The sequence below is a fragment of the Vicugna pacos genome, chromosome 14 (genome assembly GCF_048564905.1).
Source record: "Vicugna pacos chromosome 14, VicPac4, whole genome shotgun sequence".
Taxonomy (NCBI): Eukaryota; Metazoa; Chordata; class Mammalia; order Artiodactyla; family Camelidae; genus Vicugna; species Vicugna pacos.
In genome coordinates this window covers 30579542-30601745 of record NC_133000.1, presented here as the reverse complement: position 1 = coordinate 30601745, position 22204 = coordinate 30579542, and the positions used below count along the sequence as shown (strand labels likewise).

At 41.1% G+C, this 22204-nt stretch overlaps 1 long non-coding RNA gene across 1 annotated transcript; it reads left to right on the top strand.

Moving 5' to 3' along the window:
• The first annotated feature begins 19688 nt into the window (after window positions 1–19688).
• Window positions 19689–21936, top strand: LOC140701219 (uncharacterized). The gene is made up of 3 exons (XR_012080181.1): window positions 19689–19956; window positions 20066–20173; window positions 21663–21936. It is a non-coding gene; the product is annotated as an uncharacterized lncRNA (long non-coding RNA).
• The last annotated feature ends 268 nt before the right edge of the window (window positions 21937–22204 follow it).

The following is a 22204-nucleotide window of genomic DNA, read 5'->3' as shown; positions in this document are numbered from 1 at the left end:
ATGAGTTAGCTTGTTAGCCCAGTAAACTGACACTGAACATCAGATTTACAAGTTAGCCCAGCAAAACTTAGACCAGTAAACCGACACTTATCACACTTAGATATGTGACTTAGCTTGTTAGCCCAGCTGGGGTTTTCGTTCACAGTGTCACTCATCTTTTCTATTTTTCTTTTTTTTTTAAAGTATTTAATCCAAATTTAATATCAGGATTTTTTTGGAAAGTAATTTCTCTTTTTCTTTTCTTTGGGGCTCTTTTGGGGGGTAGGTAATTAGGTATATTTATCTGTTAGTGGAGGCCCTGGGGCTTAAACCCAGGAACCCGTGCACACTAAGCACATGCTCTACCACCTGCCCCATCATCTTTTTCTTTTTGCTTTAGCTGCCAAGAATCTTACAGCTGAATTTCTAGTCGGCCTTTAACACTTGCCCTGACTTCATGGAATCCATTTTTATGAGTTTACCTCCCCCTGGTTTCATTTAAGTATTGAATCTCCATTTTCTCTTCACTCTCAGTTTTGCCTTTTTGTTGTTATGGTTGTTAAACTGTGTTTAAAAAATTGTTTAATTTCTCTTTTAGCAGGAGGCTGAAGTAAATAAATATGTAAACAAACATCACATTTAAATGTTTTTATATATTCTAAGCTGTTTAGTAGTTAATTAAAAACCGAATTGAATATTAAAGGGACAACATTTTTAAATTATTTTTTAATTTTTTATAAAGACATAGCTGATTTAAAATATATGTTTCAGGTGTACAATAGATGCTCCATTTATAGTTACTGTAAAACATTGTCTGTATTCCCTGTGTTGTAAGATACATCCCTCTAGAGTGTTTACATTACATGTTGCAGTTTGTATAAGAAATTTGTGTAACGCAGAGTCTGGGACGTGGCTGTGTCTGACCCAGGTTCACGCTCACCCTGCCTGTCAGAGCTCAGGCCTTCCCTCCTGTCTGCAGGGGAGCGAGTGGAGGCAGCTCTCATCAGCGCTGGCACCACCCTCTGAGTGGCAGTGACAGCAGTGACTGTGTGTGGACGTGAAAATTGTTGTTCCAAGAGTTTTACATGCATTTCTGCATTTAATAATTAAAGCCCTCCTGTGAGGAAGCGTTTTATGTTTTTAATGAATAATACATTTTATTTTGATATTGATAGACTTCAAAACTCCGGAAAATTTACAGGAGTAGTACAATAAATGCTTAGATACAGTTCACCTTAAAAGGCACTATTTGCCCTTTTGTGACGGGCTTATTTTAGCATATATTTTCAAGGTTCATTCATATTGTAGCCTGAATCAGTACTTTATTCTTATTGTTTGATAATATCCTTTTCCTTTTTTTTCATTTTTGGTCTATTTAAAAATATTTTCATTGAAGTCTGGTCAGTTTATAGTGTTGCATCAGTTTCTTGTGTACAGCACAACACTTCAGTTAAATAGGAACATACCTGTATTCATTTTCATATTCTTTTTAAACATAAGTTACTATAAGTTATTAAATATATTCTCCTGTGCTATACAGTATAAACTTGCTGTTTATTGTATACATACTCAGCATCTGCAAATCTTGAACTCCCAAATTATTCCTTCCCACACCCTCTCCCCTCTGGTAACCATAGTTTGGTTTCTATGTCTCTGTGTCTGTTTCTGTTCTGTAGATAAGTTTATCTTTTTGTTTCTTTGTTTTTTGTTTTTTTTGTTTGTTTGTTTGTTTAGATTCCACATGTGAGCGATCTCATATGGTATTTTTCTTTCTCTTTCTGGCTTATTTCAGTTAGAATGACATTCTCCAGGTCCATTCATATTGCTGCAAATGGCATTATTTTATTATTGTTTTATGGCTGAATGGTAGTCTATTGGACATATATACTACAACCTCTTTATCCAGTCGTCTGTCAGTGGACATTTAGGTTGTTTCCATGTCTTGGTATTGTAAATAGTGCTGTTGTGAACATTGGGCTGAAAGTGTCTTTTTGAATTACGGTTCCTTATGGATATATGTCCAGGAGTGGGATTGCTGTGTCATCTGGGAGGTCAAGGTTTTGTCTTTTGAGGAACCTCTATACAGTTTTCCACAATGGCTCCACCAAACTGCATTCCCACCACAGTGTAGGAGTATTCCCAATTCTCCACAGCCTCTCCAGCATTTAGTGTCTATGAACTTCTGAATGATGGCTATTCTGACTGGTGAAAGGTGATACTTGATTGCAGTTTTGATTTGCATTTCTCTGATAATGATATTGAGCATTTTTTCATGTGCCTATTGGCCATTTGTATGTCTTCATTGGAGAAATGTTTCTTTAGGTCTTCTGCCCATTTTTGGATTGAATTGTTTGTTTTTCTTTTTTATCAAGTGTAAAAGCTGTTTATATATTCTGGGAATTAAGCCCTTGTCACTTTCATTTAATGCAACTATTTTCTCCCATTCCATAGGTTGTCTTTTTGCTTTAATTTTTGTTTTCTTTTCTGTGCAAAAGCTTGTAAGTTTAATTAGAACCCACTTGTATATTTTTGCTTGTATTTCTATTGCTTGAGTAGACTGCTCTAGGAAAACATTGTTGAGATATATGTCAGATGTTTTGCCTATGTCTTCTTCTAAGAGGTTTATAGTGTCTTATCTACATGTTTAAGTCTTTAAGCCATTTTGAATTCATTTTTTTGTATGTTGTGAGGGAGTAGTCTAACTTCATTGATTTACATGCAGCTGTGCAGTTTTCCCTGCACCATTTGCTGAAGAGGCTGTCTTTACTCTATTGTATGTTCTCACCTCCTTTGTCAAAGATTCAATTACCAAAAGTTTGTGAGACTATTCTTGGTAATTTTGTTTATCCATTCATTGATGGGTGGATATTTTTAGTGACTTTTAGCTACTCTGAATGATACTGCTATGAATATTGATGTGCAAGTTTTTGTGAGAATACATTTCCATTCTGTTGGCTGTACAGTTGGCCCACCATATCTGTAGTTTCCACTTCATGGATCCAGATGGCTGATTGCAAAGGGACTCGAACATCCTTGGATTATGGTATCCAGGGTGGGGGGTTCCTGAAACCAACCCCCCGAGGACACTGAAGGATGACTCTACATGTAGGAGTGGAATTGCTCAGCCACATAACTCTAACCTTTTGAGGAAACATCGGGCTTTTCCAAAGAAGCTGCACCATTTCCCTTTCCAAAGGCTGCATATGAGGGTTCCTATTTCTCTGCCTCCTGACTGACACTTGTTATTGTCCATGTTTTGATTATAACCATCCTAGTGAGTTTAAAATGAGATCTCATTTTGATTTTGATTTCACTAGTGATGCTGAGCATCTTTTCAGATGCTTATTGGCCAATTGCGTATCTATTTAAATCATTGCAAATTAAAAAATTGGGTCGATTTTCTTTGTATAGTTCAGTTGTAAGCATTTGTTTTATATCCTGGATACTAGTCTCTTATTAGATATATGCTTTGCAAGATTTTTCTTCTATTCTGCAGATTGTCATTTCACTTTACTTTTTTTAAACATTAAAACAATTTCTTTATAGGGGAGGTAATTAGATTTATTCATTTTGTTTTTCTTCCTTAGCACGCACTCTATCACTTGAGCTACCCCCTTCCCCTTTCATTTCACACTCTTGATGATGTCCTTTGTAACAAATGATTTTAAGTTGATGAAGTGCATATTATCTGTTTTGTTTTATCACTTGTGCTCTTGGTATTGTATCTAGGAAGCCATAGCCTATCCTACGACCACAAAGACTCATACTATGTCTTCTTTTAGAAAGTTCATACATTTAGTTTTTACGTTTCTCTCTGTGATCCATTTTGAATTAATATTTATTTGTTATATAAAATATGGGGTCCAGATTCCAGATTCATTCTTTTGCCTTCAGATACCCAGGTGTCTCTGCTCCATTTGTTGAATAGACTATACTTTCAATGGAGTGTTGTTGGCACATTTCTGGAAAACTAACTGTAAATGTAAGTTTCCCCCCAGGATTTTTTATTGTGTCTCATAGATTTCTGCATCCAAACTTATGACAGAACCATAATGACTTGAGTGCTATAGATTTGCTGTAACCTTTGAGTGAGTCCTCCAAATTTGCTCTTCTTTTTCAAGATTGTTTTGGCTGACCTGGGTCCCTTGCTTTCAATATGAATTTTGGGATCAGTTTTTCAATTTTTGCAAAGAAGTCAGCTGGAATTTTGATAGGGTTTCCATTAAATTTGTAGATTACTTTGGGGAGTCTTAACATTTTTAACAATAGTTTCTACCATTGCATGATCATGGGATGCCTTCCATATATGAAGATATTTTAAATTTTTTTTGGTGATACTTCAAAATATTCAATGTACAAATCTTGTAAAATTTTGTTAAATATATCTCTCATTTTATTTTTTATGCTGTTGTAAATGGAAAGGCTGAGCTTCCTAAGGGTGGGACTATATATATCAATTTATTTTTTCTAGGATTCCTACACAGCAAATACCCAAGGTTTATATTTGCTACTTTGATCTATCCACAATTTTTCCCACCCCCATGTCATAAGAAACCAAGACCCAGCTTAAGCCATCTGAACACCTATGTGGAAGTAAGAAATGAGACCTTGGGGTGGGGTTTGTGTAGATGATACTGAGATCTTATTCAAGATGGCTTCATCTTAATTTCTTTTAAACAATCCTTTCAGAGTATATAGTCAGATACATTAGGAAAATGCCCTTTTGATGTGCAGAGGATCTAAGACTATAATTTTCAAATAATTTCTAGTGAGACTGTTGTACTTGAAACATAATTTGCATCAATCTTTGAAGATTTATGTTTCAGGAGCTTTGAGTAAATAATACCTGTCTTTATTCAATAACTACAACTAAATATTCAAGCAACATGTTAGAGTTTGAGCAAACTGCTCCCGCCCCGTAGTGCTGGTTGATTGCAGCTGTAACTGGAGTCAGCGCTTACCTCTCCCAGTACACTTGTGCTGATCTGCTCAAAACGGTTCGTCCAACAGTTTGTCGGTAGTCTTTTCGACAAAGCCATAAAGCATTGATTTAAGGTTGCTGGAATGTAATCTATTCTTATTAATATTAAGTAAGCACATATTGAGTACTTACTGTATGTTGGGAATTGTCCCTCAGCCTCACATGTATATTATTTCTAATAAAACCTCTCATATTTCCCTGTTATTTGCACTTTACAGATAAGGAGACTGAGGATTAGGTCTTCTCTCTTTTGGGGGGAGCTCATTATCAATGATGGGAAGTTGTAAGGAAAAAGATATTGATTCATCCAGAGAAAATATTTTTCTGAGATTCTGTATTGAAGAAGGTCACCACTGAAGAGGCTGATCATTGAGTGAGACGAGCCCCGGGTTGTACGGAGTCAGCATCCCTGGCTTGGACGCTGCACGTGTAGAGCTGCGTGGTGGGTGAGGCGGCGCGGCCGTGCAGGGAAAGAGGATGCCGGGCCGTTGGGCTGTGCTCAGGCCCGGTGGGGCTTTCTCCTAAGAGCAGTGGACCGTCATAGACAGATTTTAAGTAGGGGAGTGTGGTGCTCTCGTAGATCACTTTTGTCTTGTAGAATGCTTAGAAACATTTAGAAGGCTTGGCAGGAGGTGATGTGATGAGTCAGAGTAGGGTGGCTGCGAGGTGTAGCAGTGTTCGGTTTTCAAGTGATTTTCAGTCCCAGGTTTGTGGCTCAGTCGCCGTGTCACTTTAGATGACACACCCAAGGAAGTGAAACAATTTATCTAATCAATAGAAGCAATGATGTACCGACCTCCCAGGACTGCTGTGTAGATCCAGTGAGATAACGTGTGCACAGTGTGCAGCATGGTCCCCAGCACAGAGTCAGTGCTGAGGGAGTGCCAGTGAGTACCTGGTAGGGCAGGTGTGGGTGGTGGAACTCGTTGACTGAGGAAATTGGTCCCTGAAGGAGGGGTCTTGTCACATCTGTGAGTGATTGGCCTGAGCTGGGAGAGGCAGGGAGACCTTGCCACCCGACCAGGGGCCCTGGGCAGGATGGCTATGGGAGGAGTACCGTGAAGTTAGCTCTTTGCAGGTGGAGTTGGAGGTGCCCTTGAGATATCTAAGTGCAGTGTCACAATCACAGAAGAGGTCTGGTCCCGGGCTGTGCATTTTCCTATAATCTCAATCCCTGAGGATGCCGAGGTATTGATCTCTGAACGTGAAGACATACTTTACAGGACAAGTGAATAGTAGTATCATCTCTCATCAAACCTCACATCTCTTTATTCATCACTCACTTTGCTAATTGGGTACATACAGAACACACTTCACTGTCCTCCCCTGGGCTCAGGCTCCACAGAAAAGAGCTGGTGAGTCTCCCTCTTTTCCAGAAGAAGACACATTTAGCTGGTAGCCTTCTATACCTCGCCAGACTTAGAATTTTAGGTTGTTGACTTAATTCTATTTTCTGTTGGTCATCTCCTGACAGGAGAGACGTTTTACCTCATGGTCAGGTTTCAATTAGCTGTTACTGAGAATTGCTGATCTGATCCATAGTGTATTTATTCTATTAACTTTGTAGAGTACTTATCATTTTTCTGTCTTTGCTCTTTAATTTTGTTTGCCCCTTCAATTTTCTATCCTATTTGGGGCCTTCTTTTATTTTTTAATTAAAAAATGTCTATTAGCAGTTAACAAAACAAAAGCAAAGAAAAAATGCACATGAGAGCTAAATTTAGAAAATATCTAGTGTGTTTTCTGTCTCAGCAATGGAGGGTTCTAGAAACTCATGAAAAGCTTCATTGCATAAGTTCCTTTAAATTCTGATTAAGAAATAAAACCTTCCTTCCTCATTTTTCAAGCTGCACAGCTAATTGTCAAGAAAGTGAGGGGAAATTCTCAGAAGCCAAGACAAACCAGAAAGCAGGGATTCTGGGAGATACGTGAGCCTTAGAAGCCCTGGGGTGACGGTTGGCTCCTGAACTGGGTTTCAGTTGCCCTGGCAGGAGGGCAGGAGGTGAGCCTGAGGCCTCTCACAGTGGGAGTTGGATGGCTGTTCTTATGTAAGGCCAAGCACATCCTGAGAATCCTGCTTTATAAAAGGCTGAATTAGAAAGAAAAGAATAAAAGCATTCCTCAAGGCAAGGAAGTAAGTAAAGTAAAATTTTTTGGAAGCGGGAAAAAATAACATATCCAAAGTAAGGATTTAGTTTAAAGCTGTTCTGGCATGAGAGTGACCACAAACCCCTGGGAGAAAATCACAGCTCCTCCCGGAAAGAGAAGGTGTGTTTTGAATGAATCAGTGGACAGCCATTCTGATAAAGGCCTCCAGAGTCTACTGGATCAAGATACTCGACAGCAAACACCTCTCTTCCAAGGTCTCATTCAAATAACCAGAAAGGTTTTAAAGGAAAGAAGCCATAATCATAGTTCTATTTATTGACATTACTTTATGCTAGGAATTCAGAGGTGACTATGGTGTTGTCTCCTCTTTTATGGACCTTACTTTCTATTTGACATAGTTGGGGAACTTGGTGGAGGGTGGTGTTAGTATGTTGCAATTAGCCAGGAGAGGAGTATAAGAAAGCAGTGAAGGGTTGATGACATTTTTAGCTGAGGACAGTCCTGTCCAGTTGGCTTGTAATTGCAGGCTCGTTGAGTTGTCACTGGAGGGAATTAATCTTAAGGAATTTGGACTTAACTCAGGCCTCTTCAGAATGTACAAGTGAACCTGGAGAAAGACAGTCAAATCTGTGCAGACATTGAAGTTCACTTCAACATGCGGTATCCATGAGCCAAAGATAGGACTAGTAGGCAGCACTTCTTGAGGACAGAGGAGTGGTTTTTAAGGTTCAAGAATGAATCCCAAGGTACCGGGATGGCCAGTTGTCAATCTGTGACTTTGCTCTTTGGACGGTGTATCCACCAAGGGTATTGGCCGTTTATAAGTTTCCATTTCTCTTTAATACATGTCAGGTTATGAGGACGTGGGCATAAACGTTTCACACCTTGTCAAGGTGACTTTGGGTACCTGCCTAGAAGCATGGGCACAGTTGCGGCTGCGTCATACATCTTGCCGCACATCCCGCTCCCCGGCTCCGTGATCACGGCAGAGTGGTTCCTTATTGAGCTGTCCATCTCCTCTGTGACATCGTAACCAAACAAAAGACTGGAGAGTATTAGCTTGGCTTTTTTCTTTTCTATCATTCCCTTCAAATGATGATGACTGATAGTGGACCCAGTTACGTTTGCAGATGATTTACAAGTAGGGCTGTCAGTACAAACCTTGTAATCCCCGCTGTGTGATCTAGAGAAGAAAGTTACACTCTTTCCAAATTGTTTTGATGCACTTATGTGGGAAAATGATGTATGTTTGAATATGTATTTCCTCTCTTAATCATCATGGCTTGAGATGAATATTTGTAGACATGGAATGAGTACTCTGTATTTGAACTGTATGGTCCCCTAAATTCTCCCCAGCTTTTTAAAGTCATCACTGGAGTGCTACCTCCAGAGTGCCGCAAAGCATCCAACACTGCCTGCTCTTCGGACACTGTAAGTTTCCAAGTTGGAGAAGGCTGCAGGCTGGTGAGGCATTCTCTCGCACATCTCTGGTTGGATGATGTGAGCTGAGAACACAAGAATTGGCAGGCAGTAACTAACCACGATCACGTCCATTTCTGGAACACTCATGGAGGATTTTACACCTATGCTAGTGGAATACGTTATTTCATTTAGTTTTCCCAACAATCATAATTAGATTTTATCACCTGTATTAAAAAGGAAACTGTCAAAGCGAGTGACGTGCAGACTTTGGACTGGAACACGGGTCTTTCTGATCCCTGTCTCTGTTCCCTCCCCGGCCTATCCTTGCAAATGACCAGGAGACTCTTCCTCAGTCTTGAGTTTCCCTCTGATGTTACCGCTCTCTTTGTTTCTAAGAGAGGAAAACAAGTCTAAACTTACTTTCCAGTTGGAAATGGAATGGAGAAGTTAACTTTGGAAGACGGGAGAATCTGTCCTGTGATGAAGTGGTCTCCGAGCCACTTCCACTGGGATGTCACATCACTGTCTGGGCCCCTTGCTCAGCCTGTGCACAGGTGACAGTGCAGTTGTGCCGAGCAGTCCTCCCGGACAGCGCAGTGGGTTGGAAATGAGTTTGGGGATTTGGTTTCATTACACAAGTTCCTGAGGGCCTTGACCTGGCACTTCGAGTGGGAGCATTCCCTGTCCCACAGACTGTGCTCTGGGCCCGTGCAGACCTGAAGTGGCCTCAGCCTGAGTCTCAGGGCCCGTGGTGATGAGGAGCATTTTAGCCCAGGGTCTGCCGGAGTCTCTGACACTTCTGGGCTGTGGGACTTTGTCCAGGATGAGAATAATTCCTCCCCGAGTTTCAGATTTCCTTGCCTGTGAGCCGGGGTAGTAGTTGTTTCTGAGATGATTGTAATGATTCAGTAACGGGCGCAGCGAGTGCTGGCAGGTAGCTGGTGCTTTAGGAGCAGAAGTCGCAGTCACTCTGTCAGCCTCTCCCTGTGTGCTCTGTGCTTTGAGAAGTTGTGTGTTTGGTGAAAGTCCCGCCCAGACCCTAGGGTCTAGATGAACTGTTGTTCCTTTACTTTACCTTCCTTTTCCTCTTTCCCTTCTCTGTGTCCCATGTTTAGGTAGCAGATTCCTCTATTTCAGGGAATACGGGCCTTTCTAGTAAAGGGACAGGTGGAACGCGGAGAGGTGGGGCCCAGAGGGGGTCTGGAGCGTCTGCACAGCGCTGCTTCCCTGCGTTTCTGCATCCGGTCCCTTCAGTGCACTAAGTCAGCCTTCCTCTTCCTTCCTGTGTCATCGGGTCTCTGTTTTAAGGGAAAACCATTTTTATGGGTCTTTTTTCACTTACGTGTTTCATTCAGATGCTTGTTGCTTTTCTCCCTGTGCTTCAGCGTTCCGAGGAGAGAATTCAGCCGTGCAGCATCCTCTCCGAGCTCTACGAGTTGATCGGCTTCCACTGCAAGTCCACCTTCTTCAAGCGGGTGGCCCCCGTGCGGCACGTGGCCCCCGGCATCCCGGAGCCTGGCGGGAAGGCCTGTTCCCGACTCCTCCTGCAGACGCTTCCTGGCTACAGTCTGTCGCTGGACCTGCAGGACTTCAGCAAATGTGTTGGAACTAAAACATTGCTTCAGTCCCATTAACCATGCCTGGTTTGGGCCCTGCTGTCCTGCCTCATCAAGGTGAATTTTGATTCATTTAGAACAGGGCTCAGCAGACTTTTTCGGTCAAGGGCTTGGGGGTAAATATTTCAGGGTCTGAAAACCTCCTGATCTCTGGTGCAGCTGCTCAGCTCTGCTGTTCAGATGCCAGAACAGCCGGACAGTCCACACACCCACAGAGCTTTATTAACAGCAGTGGCTGAGGCTGGATTGGGTGTATGAACTGCAGTTTGTCCACACAGCCTCCTCAATATTGATACCTGCACCAGAGTGTACATTTGTGACAATGGGTGAATCTACACTGACACGTCATCATCACCCATAGCCCATACTTGACACTAGGATTTACACATTGTGTTGTGCCCTCTGTGGGTTTGGACAAATATACAATGACATGTATCCACCATCACAGCATCATACAGAGTCGTCTGTCTTAGTGACCTTAAAATGCTCCGTGCTGCACCTCATTCATTGCTCCTTCCCCTCTAGCCTCTGGCAGCCACTGATCTTTCAGTCTCTGTGTTTTTCCCTTTCCCAGAACACCATACAGTTGGGATCAGACAGTTGCTGAAACTTCCCAGATTGGCTTCTTTCACTTGGTAATATGCATTTAAGGTTCCTCCATGTCTTTCCATGCCTTGATAACTCATTTCATTTTAGCACCAAATAATAGTCCATTTTCTGGCTGGACCACAGTTTATTTATCCATTCACCTACTGAAGAAGAGCTTAGTTGCTTCTGAATTCTGTTGAGTATGAATAAAGCTGCTATTAACATCTGTATGCAGATTTGTGTGTGAACATAAGTTTCCATTTCATCGAGTAAACACCAAGGAGCACAGTTGCCAGATCATATGTTAGAATTACGTCTAGCTCTGTAAAAAATTGCCAGACCGTCTTCCAAAGTACCTGGGCCATTTTACATTCCCACCAACAATGCATTATAATTTCTGGTGCCCCACATCCTCACCAGCATTCGGTGCTGTCAGTGTTCTGCATTTTGGCAGTTCTGACAGGTGTGCAGTGATATCTTGCTGTTTCAGTCTGCATCCCCTTGATGACAGGTGCTGTGGAGCATCTTTCCATAGGCTTCTTTGGCATCTAGATTTCTTCTTTGATGAGGTGTGTGTTCAGGCATTTTGCTCATTTTTTAATCAGGTTATTCATCCTTCTTGTTGAGTGTAAAGAAATTTTGGTATATTCTGGATTTCAGCCCTTTATCAGTGTGTCCCTGCCCTTCACCTGCAGCACCAGAGTTGTCCTTTGGGTCTCAGTGGAGTGTCAGATCTTCAAAGAGGTTCCCTGTCTTCCCTCAGCCTAAATATTGTCCTTGTATTTTTCACTTTCATTGACTCATTTTGTTCTTTTTAAATAGCATTTCCCATAATTTGTAAGTACATTAAAGAGAAAAGGGCAATGATTGAACACCGCCTGCCCCACCAGGCTGTGTGCCCTGTGAGAGCAGAGGGCCTGTCCCCACTCACCATTTCCCATGACAGCACATGGCACATGTCCATGTAAAAGTGTGTAACGTGGGGCCAAACCTGATGAGCAGCTATGGCGACATGTGTTGTCTACCATTTACTGAGTAGACTTTGTTTCTGATCTTAATTATTAAATCATATGAATGAAACTTGTTTGTTTTGAAAAATAAAACAACAAAGCACACCTCAATGTGATTGGTAATTTTTACTGAGATTTCTGACCCAGGAGGGGATGTTCACCATCATTTTGTGGAGGAGGTTGAGGAGGTAAAGTAAGAGAGTGAGATCAAATAAAGTAAAAATGATAACTGTCAGTTGGCTTTATTTTCACTGACATAAAAGTTACTTTAAACCCTATCTCAGCTGTTGTTCTGTTGTTTTAAACATTTCTCAGAATTAAATGGAAGCCCACTAAACCCTGAAAGGGAAATTGTGTGCTCAGGTCCTGAAAATTGTTTATGTATATTTCTTGAGATGCACATTTCCCTGCTGGTTACAGAAATTCGAGGCGGGAACACAACAGTGCACTGTGTGTGTCTGCTGGCTTCACGGGCTGCTCAGTGTCATTTTCATTTTCTTGTGTTGCAGTTTATGACGGTTTTCCATGTTATATATTGCTCAGCCTTTTCCTGAATGAAGGATTGAATTTTCCACAGGAAATCTTATGAAAGAGAGTGACAAGGCACATGGGTTTCCCAAAAAGGAATAGTTGATGTAATAAACTCTCACTATGGTGAACTTTTTTAATACAAGCCAGTTGAAAATTTTATCACTAGGTCATATGGCACAAATCCGTCTTAAGAAAAAAAGATTCAAATTTTATAGAAGAAGCAGTTTGAATCAAGTAGAAATTATGATTTGTACACTATTTGTTGTTAGAACTTCTACTCAGTCTTATCATAATTGCCTGTGGTAGGAACTGGATCATTATTTATTTATTAAAAAAAAAAAATCCACTCGGTGCTATTTGCCCCATTCTTGAAGCGGCAGTGCTGTGGTTAGTTAAGTTGGGCCATTTGGGAATCTTAGCTAGGTTTTCCGGACATTGATTTCAGCCTCTTTATCTTTTCTACAATGTCTTCTTTTGTGTCGGCCTTTGGTCTTTTGACAACGTGGAAATACTGCATGGATCTGCCTTTCCCTTTTTTCCTGTCTTTGTGGGAAAAGATTTCTGTAAGACAGACTACTAGAATATTAAGGATTTTGTGTTGGGTAAGTTTGGTCAGTTCTAAGGATTTCAATTAATACATATTAATACTTGCTATTCAGCTAATGGCAGTAAAATTATAAGCTAACTTAAGTATGCATCAGTAAGTATAGTACAATAAGCCCATCACCCAGATTAAGGAATTCACAAACTTTTCCATATTTCCTTTATTCAGACCTTTGTTCTTTTATTTGTCCTTTGTTGAAGTATTTGACAGCAAATCCAAGAAGACATGTCATTTTACCCTTTGAACTCAAGTAGGCATGTCTGAAAAATGAGGGCCTTTTCTTTAATCAGGTTTTTCCATTTGACCAATGTGCTCATTAAGTACCAGCTGTATCAGGCATCTCACTAGGCATTAGGGATCCTTGGGTCAATGAGACAGTCCTCACTCCCAAGGAAGTTAAGGGCTGATGGAAAAAGTCAACACAGGAGCTTGGGTGCCTCACTTAAGGTCCCTGCTGAGTGACACCAATTGGACAAAATTTGTGGACAAAACAGTAGGATTCATAGAAGGGACTGGTCAGACTTGTAGGGCAAACCATGAGAGAGGCGGTCAGCAGGGCTACAAGAGGAGGAATCATTTGATAAGAATCTGAAATCCTTACTGCCAACCTTTCTACCAAGCCCTCAGGGCCCATCACACACAACCCTGTGCTGTAACTGTTTTTGATTCCAGTTACCACATCTCCTTCAGAAAGGATTTTAAGGTGGAAAATATTTAAAATCCGTAATTGTTGCCAGAAGGGACATAGAACAAGGAACATGTAAACAACACAAATGTCCTTCAGCACATGACTGGATAAAGACGAGCTGATACATATATACAATGGAATACTACTCAGCCATAAAAGATGCCATTTGCAGCAACTTGATGGACCTGAAGACCGTCATTCTAAGTGAAGTGGGTGGAAAGGGAAAGAAAAATGCCATGTGATTTCTTTTATGGGGAATCTAAAATTAATAGCAATAATAATAAGACCACAAATGAACTAAATATTATTTTGATTTCTTGAATATATGTAAGCATATCTGACTGTCCTTTGTGATTGGATTACCATATTCTGTTTACTGTTCTTTTGTAAATGTCCTTATTCCTCTGGTAACTGTGATTTTAAAAATCTAAATTTCTAATCTGTTCTTAGAAAATAATTAGTACATATATCTAAACTAAAAAAATGCAGTACACTCTATACATGTATTTACATGCAGTATGTGTATGTGAAGTTGAACTGTAATAATTCTACCTAATAAAACTGAAAAAGGAAAAAAAATTATTTAAAAAATCATTCCTCTTTAGATATTAAAACATTCATTTCTGAGATTCTGTGAAAGACAGCATGGAAACAGGTTTTTAAGATTTTCTCCTTGCTCCTCAGTGAGCAGCCTGGTCTGCACAGCTTGGCCGTCACAGTCACCCAGGACTTGCCACCTTCCTCCTCACTTGTTGGGAGAAAGATTAGCTGCTTCAGGAATATTTATGCTCTTAGAAGTTGCTGAAAACCCCACAGAGCTTCTGTTTACATGGAGTGTATCTGTCAATATACCCCATTTTAGAAATTAGAACAGAAAATTTAAACCCAAGAACTGACAAGCATTCGCTGTCCCAGCACATGGTCAAAGCAGTGTTACTACGGTGGCGTGTGTTGGTTCTAGAAAAAATGCACCATACACTTAAGAATGAGGGTGAAACCACAGATATCATCTCAGCAATGCTATGAAGAGGTGGGGCCCAAAGACCCTAAAACAGTGCTGAAGTCCCTAGATGTCCCAGAACACACAGAGCCATGGGACCATGAATCCAGTGTCTCGTGCATCATCAGTCGTGGAGACGGTGTCCTGGATCAGGAGGAGCAGACGTAGGGATAGCAGGCACACAGTCCTATTACAGCAAAGCTTTAAAGGTTTTGAATTGACTAAAAGAGTGGCAACGATTTGCATTTAGAATACTACATTTCCTCTCCTGGAGACGTTAGAATGATAACACTGATTAACAGAGGATGATTGTAATGGATTAACTATGTTACTGATGACATGAGCTGCTCACACTAACCCTGCACTCAGTGTAGACTGAACATTTTATGTACACACTTCATTAGGTCTGCACACCCCTGCAAGGTGACATTAAGCACTCAATACAACCATGAAACCAGTGACTATAAAACAGTCACAAGGCTTCCTCTCCAGCATGAGATAGCAAAACCAGCAAGGATTTTCAATGACAAAAGCCAAAATCATATATATATGGGAAAGAAAGCAAACAAAACACTGAAGAATAATAAACCAAAAGAGCAGATGGAATGGAAACTTTTATTGAAGAAAGCAATGATTGATTCAATTAAAACAGGTAATGTCCCTGGTAAAATTGAACCATCAATCCAAATTTTTGGAATAGTGGGATATGAAATTACTATCTCATTTAATATTGGAATTCCTAGTTGGACCAATTTGATATGCATCACTGGTGCGATGTTAGCTATTTAGGTAAATAACAATTTTCATCTTTTTTAAGTTAACAGGAATCATAACACAGGACTCCAGATTTAGGGAGAGAATGCAAACAACTACTATCATACTCCATCCAGTAAGGACACGTGTCCCTGCGTCACCAAAGCAATGAGAATTTGCACAAAGAAAACACAGTTCTCCAGTTGTGACAAATACGAGACAGTTAACCATGAATTACAAGAACAAGCAACTGTTGAAATGTCATGGGCAAAATTTTTTATCATCTCCAAAACATCACTGATGTCCTAGGTAAGAAAAAGAATTGTTTTACTAACAAATCTAACTGACACAGGGGTTTATCCAAGTGAGAAAGTAATTCCAAAAAGTGCAGAAAATGAGTTAAGATGATCTGTGCAGTGACGGAGCTGATATTAGACTGACCAGCATCACAATTTCTGGTTTTACACTTCCTCTATTCTCGTCACCTCTGACACAAGAATGCATCATATGATTTTCTTTTTTTTAGGGAAAAAAAGATAAATAAAATCTAACTCGAAGATGTGATATGGAAAGCAGTAATGAAGTTGTCTATCCTAATAATGCAGCCAGTGTAATGTAGCACTTATTCGGGCACTAGAATTTTTTAAATCATGATTTATTTTATATCCTATTTCTATCCTAAAGGAGGCACTTAAAGTTTTCTACTTTATTCAACATATCTTGTAGGGGTTGTGATATACACTGGTATGGCAGTTTTCAGAGACTTAAAATCGCCTCTGTGGTTGTGGTCAGGAAAGGCAAGGCTCCCTCACAGCTGTGACGGAGAAGGAATCCCTGGAGTCAGCCTCCGGGCAGCTTCCAAACCGCATCTGCTTGCACTTGGCACAGGACACCATCAGCAAGTGTAACTCTGACAAGGTGTTTTCCCCGGGGCCTGGGAGATGCTTTAACATTGTGAAGCCACTTGTTTCCCAGTTAGGTAAGGCTTGGGAAAATAGTTTATTAGAAGTGACTTCCTTTGTATGTGTCTTTTGTCCTGAGAGGTCACTAATTAGCATAAATATAAAATACCCCATAATATAAGAATTGAGATACCCCATCTTTCCATCTACCTGTCTATTTGTTTATCATATTTATACTTAGGTTACACTTTCTATGATGTTCAATTCCGGGCACCAAAAAAGAAAGGTTAGAAAATATTTCTTATAAAAAGCGGGAATGGGTCTAAGGGTTAAAAACCACTACTTCTAACAATAAAAGCCAGATAATACTTTTAATCTCAAATGCATCAGACCTTCCCGAATTCCTCCCTTAAGTTCACTGTTACAACAGTAATGGAATCTCTGTCCTTCCAAGACACGCGCCTGATCGCCACCCATCCAGATATCTGTCTGTGGGTCCCTACTTGTTCTCGAGGTCCCCAAACACACCTTATGGGTTGAAATTTCTTCAGTGTCCCTACTGTAGGGGAAACTTGGAAGTCCCAGGCACTGTCCAGGAGTCACACCTACCTGCAAAAATCAAAGTCATGTGACTGAAATGAGACAACCCAGGTTGTGTGATAGGGCTGAAAGCTCACCATAAACAGGTTTGGGGGCCTAAACCAAGCCCTCCGTCTCCTCACATGAAGAAGGACAGGGAGGCCCAATTAGCCACGTGATTGTGGGACTTCATTACTCCATGAAAAAAGGATTTGTGCCAGTGCCACCTTTAGACAGGGAACCCCAGAACCCAGACTTGGAAGCATCCTGTCCCCTACCCTCTGAACAAATATCCTCTCAAGACACATAGTGAGAGATGGGAGCCCCGGTGAACTCTGGAATAAGATGCAATCTGAAAGACTGCTGGTAACAAATGGTGTGGAGCTCGGGCAGCCCCCAGGGCCACCAGCCCTTGTGGTATCACTGATGCCCACACTTCCATCCACAAGTTTCTTCAGGACATTTATGCACATATAACCATCACACAAAAATGATTACTTAGACATATTATAGGAGAAATAACATTATGAGAATGCCAAATTCATGACAAGTCAGAGTCAAGACCCCAGAGTATTTACTGAATGGGATCTCACGTGTGCTCCGCAGTGAGCTTTAAACCCTTAGGACACAGTCATGGAACAGTAGGCGTTTTCTTTCTTTCCTCCAATTTGGCTTTACTGGAGAACTCTGTAGACGCAGGAAGACTCTGGATCCCACCTCTAATATTTACACAAAGGGCTCATCACGTGGAGAGGGAGCAGCTCTGTTGCGACCGGCTCCAATGTGAGCAATCCCGTGCCCAGCTGCCCGAGGAGCAGAGCTCCCACCACAGGAGCAGAGACCCCCAGGAGCAGAACTCTCCCCACGGACACTGCAGTGCCTGCAGGAATCAGGTGTCTGATGAGTGAGCCTGGGCCGGGCAAGAGAGGAAGCAAGCACCGCTCCCTCAAGCTCTGCAGGTGATCTCTGTGTCATCGTGAATAAATACAGTCAGCATTAAAGATGTTTGACAAGAGGGTAAAGGGTAAGGCCTCCCCAAATCTCCATGCATTCCTTTAGTGGGAGTCCTGTTAGAACACATGGTGACAAGAGAGGCTGGCTTTACATGCGCACATTGCCCTCAGGGCTGCAGGGGAGGCCACGGTGCTGCCTCTGCCCCACCTCCTTCCCTCGTCCCCCAGACCTCACAGGGGCCACTGACTCGTTTCTCTGACTTTCTCTCCTTGGTTGTGCTGCTCTTCCAGCTTTTAAGAGCTCATAATATCCTCACCAGAAAATCTTTAATAATGAACCCAAGTCAAATGAAATCAAAGTGACACACTGCCTTCTTCATTACTTTATATTTTAGGAAGATATTCTTGAAGACGACTCCCTGACCTGAAGGGGTGGATGGAGGGGAAAAGAAAACAAGACAACCACTTTTGGGCCCATAAAAAATGAGAGGTAACCAGATGGTGTCTAGTCTTCATTGCACCGCTCTGCCTGCCCCAGTTTCACATGGCCCTCCCAAGTGAACTCATCAGAACTCGACTGAAGGAGACGGTTGTGCAAATTTATTGGAAACCAAATCAGTCACTACGGAAACAGTCTCCCAAACCCAGCGAGAACACAGTAAGCTGACCAGTGCCAGGATCTGAATACGTGCAGATCCAAATTCCGACCCCCTCCCCGGTGGGTGTACTTACAGTGGGGGTGTCGCCGTGCAGTTTGTCTGCATCCAACATATAAAAATGAAAGGGACTCCAGTTTTCAACATCACAGTCCCTCCTGAATCAACTGGTGGTCAATTAGCGTTTGTCGCCAGCAAAACTCGATTTTCCCCCTGCATGTGGAGGTGAATACACAGAAGTGACTGATGATCCCCGCTGCGAGTGTAGCTAAGCGTTTCTAAGCAAACTGGCTCCATCAGCCTCCTGATGATCAGAGGAGTGTGTGAGCCGCGGGGCTCTGCACACTAACGGCCAGGCAAGGAGGGCGCTTTCTTACATTGGGGAGAAAAAGGCTGGAGCAGCACTCGCTGGAAATAAATTCTAATTAAACCTTCAGGTGCGGTTCCTGCAGCAGAGCCCACGCCAATAGTTGAGGCTCCCTCCGTGCTGTCCAGTCATGTGAGCCAGGCTCATTAATATACCTGTGTGTTTGGTTTAGCAAGTGAATAATGTCTGTTTTCTGGAAATTACATGAGGGTGGAAAACTTTCCATACATGTTCATTTATTTGCTGTGGAATTTGTTTAATCATCTTAAGAGCATTTAGAATGACAAACTTCTTAAATTAGCATGTTTGCCTGAGAGACCTTTCCAGGCACATGGGCCGAAATCTAGGACAACTGAGAAACAAATTCAAAACCGTTTCAGCTGCACAGCACCGCAGAATGTGTCCAGTTGAGAATCAAGGATTTTTGCTCCACACACTTTCCTCCTCGGCCCAAATTAATCAGACTCTGCTGCTCTTGTATAATGAGTATCGTATGACTCATCTTCTCTGCCTGTAAAATGGAAATGGGAAATACTTCTGCCCAAAAAAAGTCATAGAACTAACCTCCAAAATTATGTATATTAAAAAAAAAACAGGGCTTTATGCTGTCCAGGGATATGAATCATTTATTTAATGTATCAATTGTTACTAGAATAAACTATTTAAAATGTAACCCCTCCTCAGAAAACTTCATCTACTATTCAATAAAAATATCACAGAAAATTTCTGAAAAGAATTTAAAGGAAAATCGTATTTAACTGAATCATATTCTAGGCACACTGAATAAATTCTCTTTAGAGAACTCCTACTTTTTTTTAATAAATGACCTATAAGAATACACCCAGCATTAATCAGTAAATCTTCATTCCTTATTTTAAAATTCTTCAGGCATGCTATTTTTCTTAAACCAAATGAGGAGGTATTCGCAAGCCAATGGACAACGGAATTACCTAAGAAGACATTATAAAGCAGCAAGAGCAACTAGCACTATGTCAAGCATTCTGCCTGTGAGTCACTCGTACCATCTCATTTTGACCTGACGGCTTGGAGGTGAGCTCCATCAGCCCATTCAACACTTGAAGAAACTGAGGCTATGGGTGGTCATGTTTCCAGTACTTGGTGGAGCCAGGATCCAAACCCGGATCTTTGTCTATAGAGCCTGTGCCTTTACCAGATCACACTACATTTCTCACTCTTCAAATGCACTCAGTCCCCGAGGTAACACACCTTCCTTGCGTTTCTAGGAATTTTAGGAATTACTGAATTACAAGGACTAACCAGACATTTGTGTAGGCTAATTTTACGTTTTCTGGTTTTACTGAATTAGTTCAGGCTGAATTCATTCTACTTATGAGAAGTCATGAGGCAGAGGAGAGAGGGGAAGATAAGCCAGACATAAACAATTTCAAGGGAACCACTTCATGAAGGAAGCAAGGTATTAAGTAAACCACTTCAGCAAAATGCTTGTCAATAAATCTTGGTGTCTCTGTCTCAGCCTGAAGGAAGGTAAGCCCTCCAGCTCATCTACTTTCCTGCCGCATACCCTGGATGATCTTGCTTCCCTCACCTGTGACACGTGTATTCTCCTAGGACTCTCTGTAGAGATTAAATGATAAAACTATATGCAAAGGGGCTACCTCATTGCCAGACAGTAGGCACTGAACAATAATAAAATTATTTTGTTTCATGAAAATGGGAGACAAGTCTACCAATTAAACATTCCTGATAGTATCCCAACAAGCACTTTAATTTATCTGCCAGAAATTGTAAAATAGCATTTCTTATTTGAAGGCTGTGTCCATTCTCCCTACTTTTTACCAATCCTGGCTGTTATCCTGGAAATCTATTCCCAGAACTTGGCATCCATCTCCCATATTTAAATCTATTAAGTTTGAAATTATGATGAAGCTTGGGCACATAAAGATTCACACCATAATTCACAGAATAAACAAAGACCACAGGAACAGGGCCACCTCCAGACCCCATGTGCTCAGGACAGGCTCCAAACTTCACAAAGTCAGAAGCATGCTATTTGAAGAGAAAGGAAATTGAATGTGATCAAGGAGGCTGACATAGAGCACCGGCTGGCTCACGAGACGAATCCGTCGCCCTCTCATCTGAGCTAAGTCATCTAACACAGTAATCCGTTGATCTCTAACTAAAACTAGAGTACTGGTAGGGTTGGAAAGTAACATTTTTTCCTACAATATATACATATTGTCAACTAAAAATTGGCACTTGTCATCTGCCTCTGATTTGCTTAAGTCATGAGCCACTGCAGCTGCTGACCTTCAACACCCTCTGAACATCAGGAATGGGGCGCTCTGTGCTCTGGGAAAATGGGCAGAAAAGTCTTCAGATAGTTAGACATTTTCAGGAAATTTTATGAGCCCAAATTCTTGCATCTATTCCTATCTAGAAAAGCACTAAAATCATTAACAGAGACACCTGCTCCTTGACTAGCAGCAGCCTCTACCTAAACGTGTACTGGACATAACGTCCCACTTCACTGAAATCTTATATAATTCTCAGCTCCCCCTCATCTTCAGAGCAGTTCCTGCAATCTTTCTGAGATGCTGTCACCTGGAATCTTGTCCTCATTTTGCCCCAGATAAACTTTAACCAACAAATCTCAAATTTTGTGGTTTATCGACAGTACCACAGAAACCAAGCTTACATACTTGAACTCATAGTAAACATTCAGTATCAAACATTTCTTGACTTAAATTCCTATTTAAATGTAAATAATTATTCCATTTCTTAAATGTAACATTTTTAAATATAAATTAACAGATATTTGTGAATCTTCGAAAAATATAGTCTAGAAAAATTTTAGCAATTAAAAAAAGCTATTGTGTGGAGCTTTAGAATTTCAAAAGTGGAAGAGAATAGTATTGTAACTCAACTTCTTGTTTTAAATGCAGGGATCCTGAGACCTCAAAAGACATATCAATGTGCCTGATTTTATACACTGTCCTTTAACAGAAAACCTAGAACGAATTTCCTGGTCTTTGAGAAACCAAGACTTCCTCTGCTGGTGCAGGGCTGAAATTTATGAAAATGGGTCGTGAGAAAGAATCAGAATATGGGGGCCTGGGTGAGGCAGTGGAAGAAAGGAGGGTCTCACCTGGTCGTGGGTGAGAAACAGGCTCCCGCAGTGCTGGTGTGTTGGGCATCCCTCAAGTGCCTGAAAACTACTACTTAGCACACCTGCCACCGAAACGTACACAAGCTGTTTAGCTAGAAGGCTGACAAGGAGGCTTTATCAGTGACACAAAGAGCTATTTTCACATTAATTCTACATCTACAGGAAGAGAAAGAATAGAAAGCTGATATTAATTATTAAAAATTTACACAAAGAACCAAGGAATTTCCAGGAGAAATATAAAGAATTGTTGGAAGTTTCATTACGGGAACTTACTGCCAATTCAGTTGTCTTAAAAGCTGTGCTATAAAACATATTGTC